Consider the following 19,286-nt stretch of genomic DNA (forward strand, 5'->3'; position numbering starts at 1 on the left):
AATTAAGAGGTTCAAATCTTGTAATTTAGTATTGTTATTAAAATTTTGCTGTATATCCTATTCTTTAACATTTGGTGTTAATATCAAATTACTTGGCAATGCTTGACATTTGAAATAAACTTTTTTATATGGTTTTATTTGCAAGTGTTCCATTAATTTTACTAGCTACAGTTAGATTATAAAGAGTCTAAAATGTAAAAGGACACTGTCAAGGTTGGGTTAATGTTTTAGATTTTGACAGTGTCACTATTCCCAGCTTATTCGAATCAGCTCAGCTTTTTTTTCCTGTGGATGAACCTATGCTGTGATGCTCTAATACACATTTTGAACTCTGAAGAACGAGGTTGCTCTGGGTTGGAGACTTGGTTGGTACTTCATACCAGCACATGAGGAGTCAGACAGGTGCTGATTCAGAATCCAGCTCCTCTTAACTCTGACGTGCAGGGACTTATGATCCAAAGATTTGGTTCATATCTATCTGTACTTTTGTACATTTTTGTTAATAAGTATCTGTACAGACAGAGAAGACTATTGGTAAAAGAAAAATGGATAAATTGCAAGCAACAAGAGTGTTAAATATATATTATTTTTTTTAAGTGTGAAACAAGAACATCTCAAAATTGTTTCTTGAGGGAAGCAGTTTTCAAACTCTGAAAAGGTACTTCTAAGCAGTAGCTAGTAAAGTTCTGTGTTAAGAGAAACAAACAAACAAAAACCTTGGCAATGTCTTTTTAAATTACGGACAATGGCAACAGATTCAGTGCAAATCTGTAGTGATAAGAAAACATAAAAATTGTCAATAATCTTAATCATAATTATTCTTTGCAATCTGGAGTTACCGTACATTTTTAATTATATATATTTAAGGATGATAGCTCTGTTTACAAAGCAAAAAGGAATCTTTAGAGGGATGCAATAACATTAATTCAAATGCTAATGCAGATGGAAGTAACAGAATATTTCTCTAGCTTTCCCTGTAGATAAAATAACCATACATTTGGTTGAAAAGCTTACAATTTTCTGCATTGTGGATACATTGCCTCATGCAGTCTCAATAAATCTGTATTTTAGTCTGGACTTACTTAAGTAAGATTTGATACATGACCTGCAGTTTTATTTTGAATCCATTTCTTAGGCTTAAGTAAAATATTTCTTGAACACTACAGAAGACAGAGCACTTCTCTAAATCTACATCCCTTCTTGTGGTACAAGCTCTGAACCTGTTTCTGCGAGTACAGTGTATACTCTCAATGCAGTAAACAAAAAGAGGTATATACAGTATGTTCAATATGAGACAAAGCTTCCCTGTAATTAAACTATTTCTGGATTCATCTAGAATTTATATGTGTTCTGTGCATTACTCCTCATCAGGAATGTTGGGGAATGCACTCTGATTTTTAATGTTCAGTGCTACAATGACCAAACTAAAATGACATTCATATGGTAATCTAAACAAACAAACAAACAAAAAAGTAGAGCTCCATTACCATACAGTGGAAAGCTATTTATTGTACCTCTGGGCTTATTCCTCTAAAAACCGTAGCGTACAAAGTCTTTGTCAAGCCTGAACTCATGTATATAACTGAAATAATGTAAAGTTATATTTTCATGTTTTTATAATTAACAACATGATGGGAATACATAGTGTAAGATTATTTCAATTACAGATACTATGGATTGGGTAATACACAACTCGGTTAAAAAGCAGTAATCATAGTTTAATATCCATGTTACAGTACATCAGTATATTGCTATATAAAGTATGTCTGTGTGCATTTAAGTGAAAAGTAGTCAAGAGTGATGAAAGCTGTCCAAGGGTTTTTTATTCATTTTATATGAAAACTGTTATGGAGCAACCAAAATGTTTATGAATTCAAACTTGTGTAAATTTCAAAATGTCCTTTACTGTAGCTTTTTGTTTACAGTACGGTATCTTATTTTCTGCTTTGTTAAATGAGTAACAGTACAAAGCCAGACATACACTTTCTAAGACATTAACGTTCCTGTTTTTTCATGTATTTGACAGAAAATGCTTCTGATTTTATTTTTCAGTCTGACACGTGATGGCTTTTCTGGAGTGTTGTATAAATTTCAATCATACATAAAAGAATCTTCTTAAAAAAGGCAAAAGACTTTTTTATGTCTGTTTAGTATTATTGAAATTTGGTTAATTATTTGTTATAAATGTATTTTCTTGAGGTTTTACATATAGCGAAGCTATTTCTCTCCACATACATGAGTTTTCTTGATGAGTTTGCAAAGAGAAGATACATCTGCCCCCAAATCATCTTGTTGCTCATGGGTTCATATCACTAAATTGAAAAATGTACATTTCTTGCCACTAAAACAATTTTAGTTGTGGAATGTAATCCTCTTGATCATACTTACAATGTCATTGTGTCAGGATGATATGATAGTAAGTTAAATATTTATTCAATAACTCTACTTAAATATTGTCAGCTATTCCTTGGATAAGTAACTTTTTGCTTCAACTGATTGTTGTCTAAGCTGAGTCCTGAGAAATGGCAAGTATTTTAGCTATATATTAGTAGTATTGCTGCCAAAAATCCTGTTAAATGGGAAAGAATTGGCTCTTACAACAAAGAAATAGAAGACTTGTGATGTGAAAGGCTCAACTGTTGTTTTTTTAATGTGTTACACAGTTCTAACTGTGTTATGTCTTGGACTACCAGCCTACTCTTTGGCTGATAGATTTGAACAACAGTGTACAGATAACTGTATTTTAAAATATAAATTTTATTTCCTCTGTCTCTTGTTACAGTTAGTTATTTGAAAATAGTACTCACCAGCAAAATAGTCATCAGCAGCTATTGTAGGTGATACCTATAGTGGATACTTAGACCTGTTTCAGAACATGTTTTCATTAATTATTAAATCATTTCATTTCTGTCCTTACATTGGATCTTAAAAATTAAGTGTGCATTTAACTTTAAGCTTTTTCTTCAGTATCAGTTTGTTCTTGATACTTTATTATAAGTTTAAAAAAAAAGAGGATACTACATGTCCATATATACACTAATAGAATTAGAGAATTGTATACAACAGTGGCACTTACCTGACAAATTTTATTCAGTACTACAGGTTTTCCTGAAATTTCACTCTTGCTACTCCTAATTCTCTAAACTTTGGACTGTGTAAAATTCCATGGTAAAACTACCCTACATTTTTTTCTTTCTTTCTGCCTTGAACGTTATTTTTCCTCTCGCCCTGAAGGCACAGAGTTATAAATATGTCTACATCTAATACCTGGGGATCTACAGGACCTTGATGACAATGATTCTCAGTTCCTGCGGACATTTAGTTAGTCTGAAGACATGAGCTACAAAGTAGAAGTATTTTTAAAATTTCCCTTATGTAGTGAATATTGCCTTGGTAATCACTACTTCAGATTTAATTGTTTGGTGTTTTATAACATACAATGTATTGAATTTTTATCTTTGAAAAAAACAAACCAAAAAAAAAAAAAACTCTTTAAAGTTGGATTTTTCTAAGCAAGGGCCAAAAAAAATAGAACATAATGAGATAAAATACAAAAATTCTGAGAATTCTCCCTCACCTGTGGCTGTTACATGTCATGAGATTTTCCCACAATCCCTAACCACTTTGTCAGGATGTTCCATGATGTGCTTGCTTTCTTTCCCTCTTGTATCAACACATGCAGTTAGTTCTAATGCATTCTTTTTGTTACTGGTTTTGTTGTTTTTCTTTTAAACTCAGTAGATAGGTAATAGATAATATTGACTATACTTTTTTCAATTGATTCATTCAAACATTTTTTTATAGCTGATTGCATATGTCTTTAGCAAAGAAGCGGTGATGATAAATGTGGGAAAGCTTTCTTGAATCATCTAGGTTAAAGCCATAGTTGAAGGGATATCATCCACTGCACCATTCCAGTATCAGTCTCCTTTGTACATCTCTTACTGGTAATGAATATGAAGATTTGGCCACCTCTGTAGGCATTTCAGCACTTTGTTTACTTGAATGGTAAAAAAATACTTTGTACCTGAAAGAAAAACATGTTCCCAGTTAACTCCACAAAGCTGCCCAATGAATGGCTTTCTAACATTTGCCCAAAGTTCCTCCTCACAATACACTTATAACTCTGACTCAAAAGGAGAGGATTATTGCTGCATGCTGCCGGCATTTAAAAAAAAAAAAAAAAAAAAAAAAAAAAAGAACCGTTTCTACTTGGTTTGTCATTACTTTTAACATATACTGACTTTCAAAGACTGTGTTCTGTGTTAGTTATTCCTACTAGGATTTCTGTTAGAACTACAATTGAAGTATATATTTAAATTAAAATAGGAAAATAGGATTTACATGCTTTAAAGATTCCAAACCTAATCTTGAAAACACACATAGTTTATATAATAGTAAAGGGCTGCTAAACTTCAGTGCCTATAACAACCGCTTGAAATTGTGTTTAGTCATTCCCCTTCTGGTGGTGGGGGAAATGCTACAAAGAAATGGGTTCCATGTGGACCCTGTGTGCCTTGGACAGTGTGGGACCTCATGCACAGATGGGAAGCAGGTTGGCAAAGCTGAGATAGAAGTCAAGTGGAAGTTTTGTGTCATTTCTTCTGTCCCTCCTCCATTCTAATAGGCAAAGCAGCATCCAGATGATCCAGGAAAGGATTTAGTCCTGTTATCAAAAGGTAAAAAATATACTCACAGCTAGTTCTTTCTCTTATTTAAAAACAAAACAAAACAAAACAAAACAAAACAAAAAGAAACAAACACTGTTAATGAGATTTTGAGATGAAATTCTGTTTTGATTTACTGTAAACAGTTTTTAAAACTGGAAAATAAATCTTGTTTCCAGAGTCTCATTTACTGTCAGCAATGCTTACATGAGATAGCTTCATAAAAGGGTCCTTCTTGTACATCCTCTACAGAATCATAAGTATTTTGTTAAAAATATATTTGGAAGTTTTTACATGGCAACTTTTTTACCCAGTTTTCAAGTTGTGTTGTTACTGCTTGTCCTTCAGCACTGTGTTCTCTTAGATGAGAGAAAATCTCAAACAGTTCTTAAGCTTTCATTCAATAGTATGCTTTACCAATAAAATAGATTTTTTCAGTATTTGACTTCCGTATTTAAATTGCAAGCAATTGTTGCGTTACCTCATATTCCTAAAGAGTAAAAAAGTATTTATGTGAATATGTTTTCGAAGGAGCAGATATTTTTTATGCCTTTGTATTGACTGAAGATGCAATGATACAAAGTACCTTAGTGATTTTTACTCAGGCGCTTGCTTCTACATATTATTGTTATTTTTAATAATTTCACAACATTATTGGAAGAATATTTCAGAATATATCAGTGGCAGCTGATAGAATATACCTATATTGGGAAGTAACCATTCCATTTAATGTGTTAGCAGGTGGAGTTGCTGCTACATGACAAAGAAGGTTATGGATGTATATGAATATATATACGTATCTAAACACAGCTATGAAAATGAAGTAGTTAAACCATTGCCAAGTTTGATAAAGCCAAGATTTCAACTTAGATGTATACTTTAAAAAAAGATAAGTATAGCAATAATTCATAGTAGGGCCAGTAACAAGAAAGTTGTAAACAAGGTTTATAATCAAGTGCCTTACTGCCTTTAGCATGAAGAAATTTGGAATTTCATATTTCTTTAAGACAGTGTGTTAGTCCCATGAGGGCTTCATCAGGAACAAATTCTGTAACATCAAAAAGATTTTTGTTCTAACTTAGATGATTAAGTTCTATGACATTTCTGTGCAAAAAAATGAGCGTGTCCCTCACTAATTTAGTCCTACCCAAAGAGGCATATTGTCTCTAACTTCATGAGCAGGGATAATGGATTTATGCGTGTATGTATATGTGCATATTTTTTTTTTCTATTTAAAGTGTTTTGCCTATTTAAAAATGCATGATTAGAGAGGCTCAGATTTAGTTAAATCTAATGAACAAGAACAAATAAAACATACCTCTTTGTAAGCTATTACTAGATTTTTTCTGAACAAAAATCTCTGAAGGATGTTGATGCCTCCAGGAAAAGAGAATACTGGGCATGGGTGTTACACTACCTACTTTGAGCACTGTGCAATAATATACACTGCTGTGGTGCTGTGGAAGAATTCTGTCCACGTTTTGTATTATTTTATACTGGCAAAGACAAAGTAGTATAAACTCTAGGAATTCGCTGTCACAAAGCAAGCTTGGCAGCCAGTTTTAAGAAAATTTCTACTTAGTGGTTGCATCTGTGACATTGTCATGTTCACGAAGCCTGCACCAGCTTAATGTAAAAAATGAGATTAACTGTTTTTTAAGCCAGTATCTTTATTAGAGAGCAGAACTTTACTCAACATGACTATGCTTATCTACAGTACTTGTTTTCCACAGGAACAGTTTTCATTCTTTCTCAGTCTGTGTTCTTTTTCCTTCTAGAGACACTAATGGTGTGCTATTTATATAGTTTTCTAGTGCTGCAGATCCAGATAGATGTGAGAGGGGTTTATGAGTTTTGCTTAGTCCACCTTGTAAGCTACCTTCTAAAGGAGTTCTTCGTAGTTTTCTAATTTACTTTTTTACTTTTACTTTTTGACCTTTTATCATTTGTAGAGATTTTTAGTACATCAAGGAACATGGAATATCCTTGTGTAGGTTGCTTGCTGTTTTGAGATATTGCCCAAGTCCCTCAGTTGGTGATCTGGTGAAAACGCTGCATCTTGCTATGTGGAATAGACTAAACAAGACTGAATAAGAGAATGCAAAACAAACACATAAGTGACTCTAAGATGGGATTTTGAAGCTGTGATTTGAAAAGACTATGTTTATTAAGAAATCCAGTGGAACTTATGTTCTCATTTGAGTTTAGAAGGTTAGAAGATAAACAGTACACTTCTGTGGTGGACCTGAAACTTAGAATGAGTTATGATGAGTGTAGACATCGGATATGGCCTTTTACATTTAACACTTATACCCATCTACCTTCCATGTATCAGCTATTTTACCCTTTGTGAAATTGTTGTGAGCCAGATTACTGATAACCTAATATATGTATACTGATATACAGATAAGCTAAGTCCAATTACATTCTGGCTGCCTGCATTAAATCATCTTCAGATCTGGGAGTAAAACAGAACATTTTCTTTCCAAATAAAGAGTGAGTTTGTTTTCAATTGGCTTGCTTGTGTTTTAAAGCCAACATTTCATCAGATAATTGGAGTAATTATTTTCTTTACTTTTATTGCTGGTGATATTCTTTGGATCTTTAAAAGCTTTTCAGTGAAGTTGATTGATGGTGTTTACCATGGAGATATGTGGATTACCAGTCAAGTCAGGTTTTGTTTTCTATTTATTTTTTTTTTTATAACTCCGAAAATATAGAATTATTTAAGCTGTAGCAGAGAAGAAAGATACAAGGAATTGTTGCAAGAGAACTTGGGTGAGATTTTGTTTGCATGGCTTACATTTAAACAAGCTTTATCCTTTTACTTGTATATTATTGCTACAGTTTTGTAGCTGTTTTTGTTTTGTTTTGTAAGGAAAAGCAAATCAGTCATCTCTCTGTAATTATTCTTAAACACACTCTGATCTCAATGGCTGGCATCAGTGAAGCTAGCTGGGTACCTTGAGCAATATACCCATGTTGGAGTAGATAGATGGTAGAATTCCCCAATATAAGAATAGATGTTTTCTGTCTAATTTCATTTCTATGTGAATAGGACTGTTCCCTTTTTCTGTACAGTGTTTTTCTTTATTATTTTTCGGAACACATCTGCGGACATGGAAACCAGTAGAGAAAATAACGTAAACATGGTATTTCTCAAAAGAATAGTGCAGAATATGACAAAATACTCCTGAAGAATCTCTGCAGAAAGGTATTTGAAAAACATGTGTTTAAAAACAAACTGACTTGCTTCTGAGGATCCTTTAATGAGACAGGAAATTAAGTGGCTTCTCTGTCATGAAATTGTCTTCCTCTAAGCAGAAAATACTGTTCTGAAGGCCAAGAGTCTGTGTAGAGACATACTTTGCAGAATCATCCCTAAATTACTGAATTCTGTACACAAATGTAAGTACTGATATTGAGCATGCAATGAAATTCAGAAAGGACATTTCTTTAAAAAGCAGATTAGCATGATCCATTGCCTTTCAGTTACATCATCAAACCTATCATTATCAGTGTTTTAATGATTATAGTTATTATTTTTGGATCAGTACATGTGACTTAATGCTCTGTCTCTTCCTAAGTTAGAATTCCATCACCATTGCATACCATTTGTAACTTTCAATATGACCAAATCTACAGTAGATTTCCTCATCGAAGTTGAGTTAATTTGTGTTTTATTTCATCTTCTAAAGAATGTACAGAAGTTCTGCTGTCAAAGTGCCTGCAGAATGTTGTTTGTGTTAATAAAAGTATTTATTAGTCTAACAAATAAAATTAAATAAGTAAAATCTAAGAAAAGCCTGACGCAAGGAAGTGTTACTGAATCATTCAGAATTCTTCCCCCACCTGCTCATTTCAAACCATTTTGTGGTATATTCTGAGTTGTGTAAAGAAAAAGAAGATAATGTTCGTTTTTGTTTTTTTTTTTCTTTCCACTTCTCTCCCAGTTCGAAATCTGGCTTAGAAAAAGGATAGTATTGTTACTCGATTTTAATGTTAATTTTTGTCCATTATTGTCTTTGTGACTGGAACATTTTGCACACTGTTTTTCTCCCTTCTAGGAACAAAAAGATGTGTGTGGGATACTACAGATATATTTCTGTAACCCTCTGCAGATACTGTCATTTTTATGTCTAGATATTTGACCATTGCTTGCCATTAGTCCTCTTAGATCTTAGTGGCTGATAAGATTTAAATCTGTCTTTATGCTGGAAACCTGTTTTGTAACCTGTTAACCTGTTAATACTCCCTAGGTGGCCATTAACCAACGGTTAATGATGTCATTCAAATACAACTTTTAATTTATACAATACCTTGAGGATTACAAAGTGTTTTAGAAATAATTTAATATTCATGGCACTCTAAAGTGGAGACTTAAGCATGCAAACTAGTATTCAAATACTGAAGATAAGAGACGATAGTGAACAAAGATATAGGATAAACAGTTGTGGGACAGTGCAGGCCAGTTGTGTTGATGTAAACATATACTCTATTTTGTCTTTAATGCTAGGGCAAACATCTTTGATTCTAACTTGTTTTCACAATAGTGGAATAGGGTATAAAAGCATATCCTGGAACTTCTACCTGGTGATATTACATCCTAGCTAGAATATTTTTTATTCTGGTGGTGATAACTGAGGAAAATAAATTATTTTCCCACAAGCATCTTATAGTACTGATTTTGTCTAGCTCATTATAATATGTCTGTAATTTCCTTTTGGAAGCTCGTCATTTAACTTTCAGGAAGACAGGCAGCTGTAAACATAAAATGCTTATTAAGCAAGTGACTGAAATTTGTAGAATGGTTCTGTCTTTGCCAGATAGGTGTTCCTTGTATGTTTCTCCACTTTTCCACTCTGAATTTGAGGGGGTAGTACATTTTGATAGCATTTGAGTTCTGAAATCAAGTAAATCAATCTGTGACACTTAGATGTACGAAAATTCGTTTCTTGCCATGACTGAGCTCAGCAGCTTCTATGTTGTCTACAAGGTGGATTGCCCTCTGTGTTGTTTTACGTGTTAGTGATTGTTATAAATGATAATAAGAACCATAAAATTTTAAATTTCCATATTAAAAACCTTTCCAGTTCCATTTGTCTGTGTGCTCGTGTTCAATCAGTCATGTACAGTGTCTTATTTCAGATACATTCAATTGTAGTCAGGCCTGTAATTTCCATGTTTATTTGCAGACTATATTAAATAAATTATGTAGCATTCACTAATCATGGAGTTAATCATTTTGTTGTTCCTTCAAGTTGCTTCAGACTTGTGACCTGGTTTAACCATGATATTCCTTAGAAGAGTTCTTGATAGAAAATTATGGACAGTGTGCTGCCATTCCTCTTGATGGAAGCTATTTACCCACCTATTCAATCTAAATTTCACTTTGGAGTTTTATGAACTCCAAAACCCACGTATACTACTGCATTACAGTCTGCATCAATTTCACCTCAAAAGCGTGTATGATCTGATGTAAAAATGAGCAAGATAATGTATTGTTATACTAAGAATGTTGTGTTTTTTTTCCCCTTTGGATTACAATTTTTGTATCTGCACAAAATACAACTTGTTGTTCTTTACCACCATTACCAATTTTCTTTAAGATGTACTTCTGCACAAGTAAATTGCATGCCAGTAGTGCCAGGATGGATGACTATCACTTTTATATAACAGATTCCCATGAAAACAAGACCATTTTTTGAAGTGAGAAATATCCTGGCACTGAGTTCAGGAGATTTCCTGCTTCCAGACACTGAAGTTTAAAGGCAGAGTGATCTGTGTAGGATTCAACAGATTGTAAAAAAAACAGTGAAAGAAGGATAAGGGCTGAACCATTTGCTTAACACAAAGTAAAATGCTTGTGTTTAGTGCTGAGAAATGTAAGATACAAACTTAGAACCATTCCTGTATTCATTTGTCTATCCATTTATCTGTTTCATTTTTCTCTGCAGGTTCTATAGGAAAAAAAATTGAAAAGAAGGCCACTAATCTTCTTACGCTGGAAAAAAAACACAAACCCTCAGTTCAGGTGCAGTTCATGGCACATAAAAGCAGATTGGGTTGGTGAAAAGATCCTGCATAGTGTTTAATATGGATTGTCTTCTCATCTTTTGAAAGTTCAATGTGACCGGTATCTAAATCAAAGAGCAAAAATCTCTTATAAGCCATTTATTGGATCTGTCCTCCACATGCCTTTGTCAATTAAGATTTTCATGGCGAGTTCCAAATCTCATCAAAAGATTTCTATAAGGAAGAATCTTACACTGACATGAGCATGTTTAAGACATCCTACAGGGTGATCTGTGCTACCAATGGCTGGCAGCACACCTGGAACAGCAGTCTTCTGAGACAGCTTGAGGGTGATTTTTCACGATCAATGGGAAATGAAACAGAAGGGGTCAGGGACCAAAAAAAAAAAGAAAAAAAAAAAAAAAAAAAGCCACCTTTGCATTAATGGCCTCTGCATCATTTCCAACAAATTAGTGAATCACAATTAGGTGATGATTTTAAAGCATTAATTTTAGTAAGTAATGAGCCAGGCATGCTCCCAGTCAATTCACAGAAGTAGTTTAGGAGTTTCACAGTGAGTATTCTCTATCAGTATTTCATGTTGCATCATTTTTGAGGTCTAGGAAGGTTTACTGAATTAGATGGAGGGAAGTTATTCTATGCTTGTTACCTTGAGCACATGGGAATATTCATAGGCATTTAGTTTAGTGATATGGATGTCACCTGTGGAAAGTCATTATGGTGAATGGAAGTGTGCAGAGTCTTAGATTTTGTGGAGGTCTTTTGACAAACAAGTTACACCTGGCTGAAATCTTTCATTAAACCTTTGGTCCAGTCCTCGGTAGTATAGTATTCACATTAGGAGATGCATGTGGGCAAATGAAGAGATTGTCAGAAATACCTAAAGAAACAGGGCTTGAAATATGAAGAATTTTTAACAGAAGCCAGACTGAGTAAAAACAGATTAAGAAAAAGCATTTCTCTCACAAGTGAAATTGAGGATTTGCCATTCACTGGTGATTAGTACTGGTTTAGTGGTAATTCAAAAAGTCCTTGCATATTTTGCTTCAGTTTTGGCAAAGAAGTCTGGTGAGTAAGTTGCAGAAGGTTTCTTCCACGAAGGAGTTGTAAAGTAGGAAGGTGGATATAACATTACACGAGGGAATATTACAATGGAATAGGAAGTTCAATTTTGTTTTTCAAGGATCAGCATTAGGAATAGCTGTGTTCTAATGTGTGACCCTTACACAAGGAGAATCCTGGCAAAATTAGCTTGATGGTGCAAAACTAAGATAAAAATGAAGATGAAACAGTGAAACATGGGAGGTACTTGAGGACTGGAGTTATAGAAATAAGTCTGAATGACATAAAATGAAAAGCACTTGAGACACATGGAAAAAAAATATAACACAACAGCAGATTAAAGGTAGGCAAACACATTGTTATGCTTCCAGTGTCAGTGAGTAGCAAACTACTGCGAAGACAGGAGATCATGCACGTGATGTATTTAGCTGGAATACCCTTGTGGCCTCCAGCAGCTTGTGGTTCAGTTGTGTTCTGATTTTCTCCCATAGACACAGATGGTATTCTTGTATTTTTTATCCTTCCCAGCAACTCATCTAATCACTTTGAACTCAACTCAGTTTTTGCAAACCACAAGATCCCTAGTCAGTAATTGTCATGGTTTAACTAAACATTATGTAGAGATTCACTTTTCTTTCTTTCTTCTCCTTTGTCTTTAACATGTTATCCGGTAATGACTTTTGTTGCATCCTAGTATGAAATGCAATTACCAGTTTCTCATTGATCCCCACTCTGAACTGAGAAGCTTGTGAGCTGTTGTATTGAAAGAAACTCAAAGCTTTCCCTCTTTCACATAACAAAGTGGAAGTGAAAGAGGAGCTTTGTCCCAGGAGTGAGCTGCTTAGATCTAAAAAGCAATGGTGGCCCCAGAAAAATGGGTGATAAAATTGGCAAGGCATAAATTCAGGGTGGATTGTGAAACTTAGTAGTTGCAGAGCAGCAGATCATCTCAGCAGTTGGGTCAGAGGGCTGTGGCACGGCTATGGAACAGTGATTTTACAATAGACCTCTCTCAGTGGAATGTTGAATGTCGATAATTTCAGACAATGGTTCAGAGCTAAAATATATGCTCTTAGCTCACCCTATGAGCAAAGTCATGCTCTGTCATGTGTGAGAACTGCTAATGGGATCCAGCTCCCTAGGATGTCCCTTCCTACACGATTTGGCTGCAGAGGAGCTCTTTCTTTGTTCTCACCCAGATTCAAACTCCCATGTGGTCACCTAGATTTAACTGTCTATGTATGCTAGTCATTTTGAAGAAAGACAGGAAGGCACATCATGCCTTTGTGTCTGCTAGGTCCATTATTAAAAGTGATTTTAAACAAGCAAACACAAAAATAACTTGCTTGAGTACAGGAAATCTTGGTTTCACCCTTTCTATTATATGAAAAAGTTTATGAAAAATCTATTTGACATCCAGCATGGGAAACTTACATCTCTAATGCTACAGTATTTTTTCAGAGATGAAATATTTCCTACAAAGCCAGATCCTTTTTGCAATTCACAATTAACCAGCACTGGATAGGATTGGTGCAGGGAGGATTCTGAATGAAGAGATGCCAGAGCCAAACCTATCCCAATTGTTCTAAGGAGAGATGAGAAAATTCTTCATGTTCTCAGCAAAAGAAGAACAGAAACAAGAGCCTGCCTCTCATACAGGCATCGTGTAGTGTGAGGCTTCAGGTTTTACTCTAGGATTTGTGCAAGAGGGAGTTAAGCTCTCCACAAGAACTGGAGCAGCTGCAGATATCCTGTCAGTGTGGATTATTCTCCGCTTTGCTCTGGGGCTCTGATGCTTTCGTTGCCCAACTGCATCCATGTTTGTTTCTGATTTCTGTCTGTAACAAGCCAGATATTTCCCTCAGAGAGAAAGCACAGGCCCTGTTTAAGAAATAGCTTGGCTCTACTGTTCATTTTGACAGGCATTGTAGATGCAGCATGATCATCTTGCACGGTTTGTATGTTTAGGCTGTTCTGAATGGCTGTGTCCTTGAAGCATTTAAATGTGAATCAGGCTTCAGTTCCTAATACAGGCTTCCAGGATGGGATGGGTGTACTCCAAAGAGTTGGGGTTGTGCAGATAAGGGGTTACGATGGAGAAGAATGGAATGTAACTTAGGTGTCCTGCTCCTGTGTCCCCTGCTCCTAGGGGAACAGCGTTGGCTTTGCCTGCAGTTCCAAAGCAAGTGAACTTGGCAATGATACTTTGAGAAGGATCTTCTTATAGTGACACCAAGAGAAAGGAAACACCTCCAAAAGTGTGACTACCAGCTTAGATTTAAACTGAAAGTCTTGAAGTTTGGATCAATTAAGATTCACCTATTTTGCACTATGTCCAGAGCACAAGAAGTTGAAGCTCCCAGATGCTTAGAAAAACCTAAACAGCTTCTGGGATGGGTGATAGCTGATTGCCAAAAGGTTGTGAGGCTTTAAGTCTTAGATGTAGACACTTCCTACAGATCAAGCTGAGAGATTCTCCTGTTAAATTCTTTGAAATCAGCATGAGTTGGCTCAGTATGTTACAAATGAGGTATGAGTAGCCTTTCTCTTCATACTGAGGTCTGTGAGAATAACCTTGCTAGGGACTCATGGTCTGCATGATTTTTTTCTGAATAAAGAGACTGTACCTGATGTGCTGATGGAGGAATCTTGCAGAATAGGAGGAAAGAAGTATAGGAAGAATTATCTGAAATAGAATATCCTATGCCAGGCATGTGATTTGGCATTGCAGATGTTTGAAATTCTCCATTCTTCAGTTTTAAATATGAAATCTTCCATTTCAGATATATTAAAAAAAAAAAATTAAAAAAAAAAGTATAAAAACTAAAGCTGCTCAACCTTGATTACTGGTATTTTATTCTAAAAAGAGAGTTGTTGCTGCCAAAATGCTTAGCTGGCAAGGGGAAGCCTAGATATCTCATCCTATTGCAAAGAAAGACATGGTTTTGAAAGCTCTACAGCGTGAACCAAGAGACTGTCGCTGTCGATCTGTTCTGGTATTTGCTGAAGAATGAGGAGAATCAGTGCTTCTTTGAAGAAACAGTGCTTCAGGCTTCTCTGGATGTGCACCAGATAGGTTTTAACAGTGGTATTTATTTACGTAACATCGCTGAGGACCTTGGTTTTCCTTTATGTTGCAGGCTGTACTAATCTTAAAGAAACCAATTGCATTCAGAACATGTGTTTGTACTTAAAAGCATACCTATGAAAAATTGTAAAGTAGTGCTGCTAAAGCAGGAAGTAAAAATAAAGACTTGAAGACTGGCAGTGCTCTACAAAGAGGACACGATAGCTTTTCCAGAGGAATAAACCAGCTTTTTTAGAATTATTAATCATCTCTGTCCTAAGGACATATTCAGTGAGAAGCATAAAATCATACTGGATACGTAGGCGAAAAAATGCATTTCATTTTGCTAGTGATTCATAATCAAGTCGCAGTGGCATAGAAATAGACCCGTGAATTCCTCAGATTGCTGACATTTAGCAAATTAATATGAATTTTAATTTGCTTCCTTATTGGACTATGAGTCACTCAAGAGTAGGTGACAGGAAAAAAGTTTCTGAAGTGTGAGCATTTACCCAGTGAAACAAACAGAAATGAGTGCACAATTCCTGCATTCAGAAAGGAAACAAACCAAGAAAAAACAACATAAAAATGGAAGGAAATACAGTGTTTGGTGGGTTAAAACAGATCCCTACCACATTTCTTGGATTAGCTCATAAAACACATATATAACAGAAATTGCATTTGGCAACGAACTTGGAGTCTGAAGTTAGAAAATAACTGTCCTCTATATTTGTGCTAGAAATCTACATTTCTCTTTCAAGAAGACTCATGGATCTCAAGGCTATAAGTAACTTCTGTTTACTTACTCTTAACTCCTGCATCAACTTTGGAGATTTGAATACTGAACCAGCTCAGCATGCTGCTTGAAGAAATATCCTCTCTTGAGCAAAAGCTTATTTAAAGCAGAAAACTTCACACAGTCATAATCTCCTCTGAGAGTCTGTTAACTTCACTTTATCTAATACACTGCAACCTAATTCTTGCTTGAGCACTGGCTCTTGCCTCTTGAATAGCTGAGATGGCTGGGTTGAAAAGTCTGCTCCAACAAGATATTTTCGTTTCATGGATCATGACTTGCTTGCATCTTTAATTTCACCTGAGGTGCTGTAGCCATTCATTTAGTTTTTCACTGGACAGAATAGTCATTTTAAAATTTGCTCGTGCACTTCTAATTTTATTGTCTAAATTTTGTTGATGTTGCTTGTAAAATTGTTTTAGGCGTAGATAATGTCATTTCTCTGTTCTTGTTCAACATGAATATCAGTCACCTTGTTTCTTAGATATTCTTCATGTTCATGTTCATGGTATGACAATGATCAGCAAAACTAATACACATGAAATGCCTGGTATTTCTCCATATTTCTATATGGAGATCACAGAAAAATCAAAGAAACCTCAGCCTACTTCATTTTCCTAAATCTTTTCCTAATCATTCCATTGAAAATCTATTCAAGATGCGGAGGTTATCTCAATGTCTTATTCCCATGTCTGAGTTCTGTGGAAAAAAAATACTTAATCAGTCTCTGATTTATTATAAAGATAATTACTCCTTTCAGAATTTGATTGCTAGCTGAAAAAGTCGTATTTTTCTTGAAAACTTATTTTGGGACAGTAGTACTGGGAGCTCCTCATAAACTTGCCATACATGTGAAAATTATCAGAGCCAGCAAAGTCTGTTCTAACACTGTGTACTCAAAGCAGGGCAGCCAAAACTGAGATTCTCTGTCAGTTTTAATATCATCCAAGTAAATCTACTAACAAGCCAACTGCACATCTCTTGAGGAGCATTCTAATTCATGTACTGTAATTAGGCTTGAATACAAAATATTGATTTTGCAGTAATTACATTTGTGTGACCATTAAGATAATGTTTCAGGAAGTCTGCCTAGATTCAGCATGAGGTTCCAGATAATGAAATGTTCGCTCTACTGCTGTGTAGAAATGCTTTTAAATAAAACTTAGTCAGTACTCAAGATAATATTAATTTGTTTGATCCTGCCTTCTGGCTTGCTTGTTTTGGGACATTCTACCAAATGGAAATATTTTCCAGGGATTGATCATGGATAATTAGAGTAGGCCAGATTTTTGGCTGTGTTTTGAGAGCGTCCAGGGAAAGGATGACATATGAGAAAAAAATGCAACGTTTAAAGAGCATTGATTTATATTGGAAACTCTCATTAGCTACAGAATGAAATATACTGCAAATAATATTTCTGCTAAGCAAGTTTGTAACTTCTCTGCTAACCTTAAATATTGCAAACTAAATCAGTGCATACACACCGGTAGATGACATCCTGTGATTCCTGGGTAACAATTTATCTTCCTATTTGTCTGTTCTTATATTATTTTTAGAATTTCACATCTCAACATGTGTGGAAATGTTTGTTTTATATTTATTTATGTATACACACTAAGAGGCAGATTATTTTATAGTAGCTGTAAGTATATACAAGTAACAGAGCCTGGGCATAGAAGAACATTTAACATGCTTTTAGTCTAAGTGAATTGAGGATAGACTTTATTTCAAAGGTCTATTACTGTTAAAGGGGAGCTAGTCAGAAAAGGAGTGAGCAGTATCTAGAACAATTATTTATTTAATGATTATCATAGCTATTAATCCACTCAGAACTAAGAAAAATACAGTTAAATCAGACCTCCAAGCAGGAATACTTGTAGTTAGCTTATCCGTGTGGTCTGCATCTTATCTGTATCTTGAAATGTATTTCATAGGATTTGATGAATTGGCTTGTACAATGCCTTTAGCACAGTTCTCCACCACATCGTTATCTCCAAATGGGAAAAATGTGAATTTGATAGGTGGACCGTGCGATGGATAAATTGGTTGAAAGGCTGCAGACAAAGAGTGGTGATTAATGGTTCTATGTCCAGGTGGAGGCTGGTAACAAGCAGTGTCCCCCAGGAGTCTGTCTTGGGACCAATGCTCTTTAACATCTTTATCAATGACATTGACAATGGAAGTGAGTGCACCCTCAGCATCTGTTGATGACACCAACCTGAGTGGTGCGGTTGACACAGTGGAAGGAAGGGGTGCCATTCAGAGGGACCTCAACAGACTTGAAAGGTGGGCCCGGGTGAATCTAATGAGGTTCAACACAGCAAAGTACAAGGTTTTGCACTTGGGCCAGAGGAATCCCAGGCATATATACAGACTGGAAGGAGCAGTCCTTGAGAGCAGCCCTGCAGAGAAGGACCTGGGGGTCCTGGTGAATGAAAAACTTAACATGAGCCAGCAGGGTGTTCTTGCAGCACAGAAAGTAAATGGTAACCTGGGCTCCATCAAAAGAGGAGTGTCCAGCAGGGAGACAGAGGTGATTGTCCCTCTCTGTTCTGCCCTTGTAAGGCCACATCTGGAGTACTGCATCCAGGTCTGGGGTCCCCAGTACAAGAAAGACATAGAGCTGTTGGAGAGGGTGCAAAGGAGGGACACAAAGATGATCAGAGGGCTAGCTCCTCCCCAACAAAGACAGGCTGAGGGAGCTGGGCTTGTTCAGCCTGGACAAAAGAAGGCTGTGGGGTGACCTCATTGCAGCATTTCAGTACCTAAAGAGAGCCTACAAACAGGAGGGGAGTCAACTCTTTGCAAAGGTATATAATGGCAGAACAAGGATTATCTTCAACTTTTAAGTTGAAGGGGGGAAGATTTAGGTTGGATGTCAGGGAGAAGTTCTTTTCCAAGAGAGTGGTAATGTGCTGGAAAATGCTGCCCAGAAATGTTTAGGATGTCCTGTCCCTGGAGGTGTTCAAGGCCAGGTTGGATGGGGCACTGGGCAGCCTGGTCTGGTATTAAATGTGGAGGTTGGAAGCCCCGGGTTGGAGCTTAGTGACCCTTGAGGTCCCTTCCAACCTGGGCCATTCTATGATTCTGTGCTAGCAGGGTAAGCATTCTGTGACTTCCAGGAGAGAAAAAACATATCAGATTTGATTTTGAATTTGAAGCATGGTATTAGAACTAGAGCCAGTCATGTCAGACCAGGAACGTGTAAGACACTCTATTACAGGTAAGATGGAGGAAATTTCCTTGCAGAGGTGAGAGTATACTCTTTATGTTACCTCAGACAGAATAATTTGAGTACACAATGTCCTTTTTGCAGCCCTGAAGCAGAACTCAAGCTGTCTGCTTGCTGCACTGCAACAGAACAGAAATTCAGGAAGACACACATATTCATATGCAAACACATGCATACAAAAAGTATATATGTATTTACGTGCGTGTATATATACGTGCATGTAAGTGGTAGTGAAATTTCTGATCTACTTCTACTTTGTCCCAAATTAGAGAAGCTGGAAAGATTGAGTAAATGCACAGGTATTTCTAGTTCAGCTCACCTGGACAACCCCTCTCCTTGTTGAAGAAGTATTCAGCAAGAGACTTATAGTATGCCTACATTATTTATGCCTTCCTCAGCAGCATCAAATTGAGAACCTATGAACCT

At 35.9% G+C, this 19,286-nt stretch overlaps 1 protein-coding gene across 3 annotated transcripts in view; it reads left to right on the forward strand.

The window, feature by feature from the left end:
• GRIA2 (glutamate ionotropic receptor AMPA type subunit 2) overlaps window positions 1–5,107 on the forward strand; it is an 80,516-nt gene extending 75,409 nt beyond the window's left edge. For 2 of the 3 annotated variants that reach the window (XM_015860956.1, XM_015860955.1), the window contains exon 16: window positions 1–2,125. This exon is cut by the window's left edge and continues 744 nt beyond it. The gene's annotated coding sequence lies outside the window, so the exon portion shown is untranslated. The other variant, XM_015860959.2, reaches the window with a different exon arrangement.
• Window positions 5,108–19,286: the final 14,179 nt, after the last annotated feature.

Source organism: Coturnix japonica, chromosome 4 (assembly GCF_001577835.2).
Source record: "Coturnix japonica isolate 7356 chromosome 4, Coturnix japonica 2.1, whole genome shotgun sequence".
Taxonomy (NCBI): domain Eukaryota; kingdom Metazoa; phylum Chordata; class Aves; order Galliformes; family Phasianidae; genus Coturnix; species Coturnix japonica.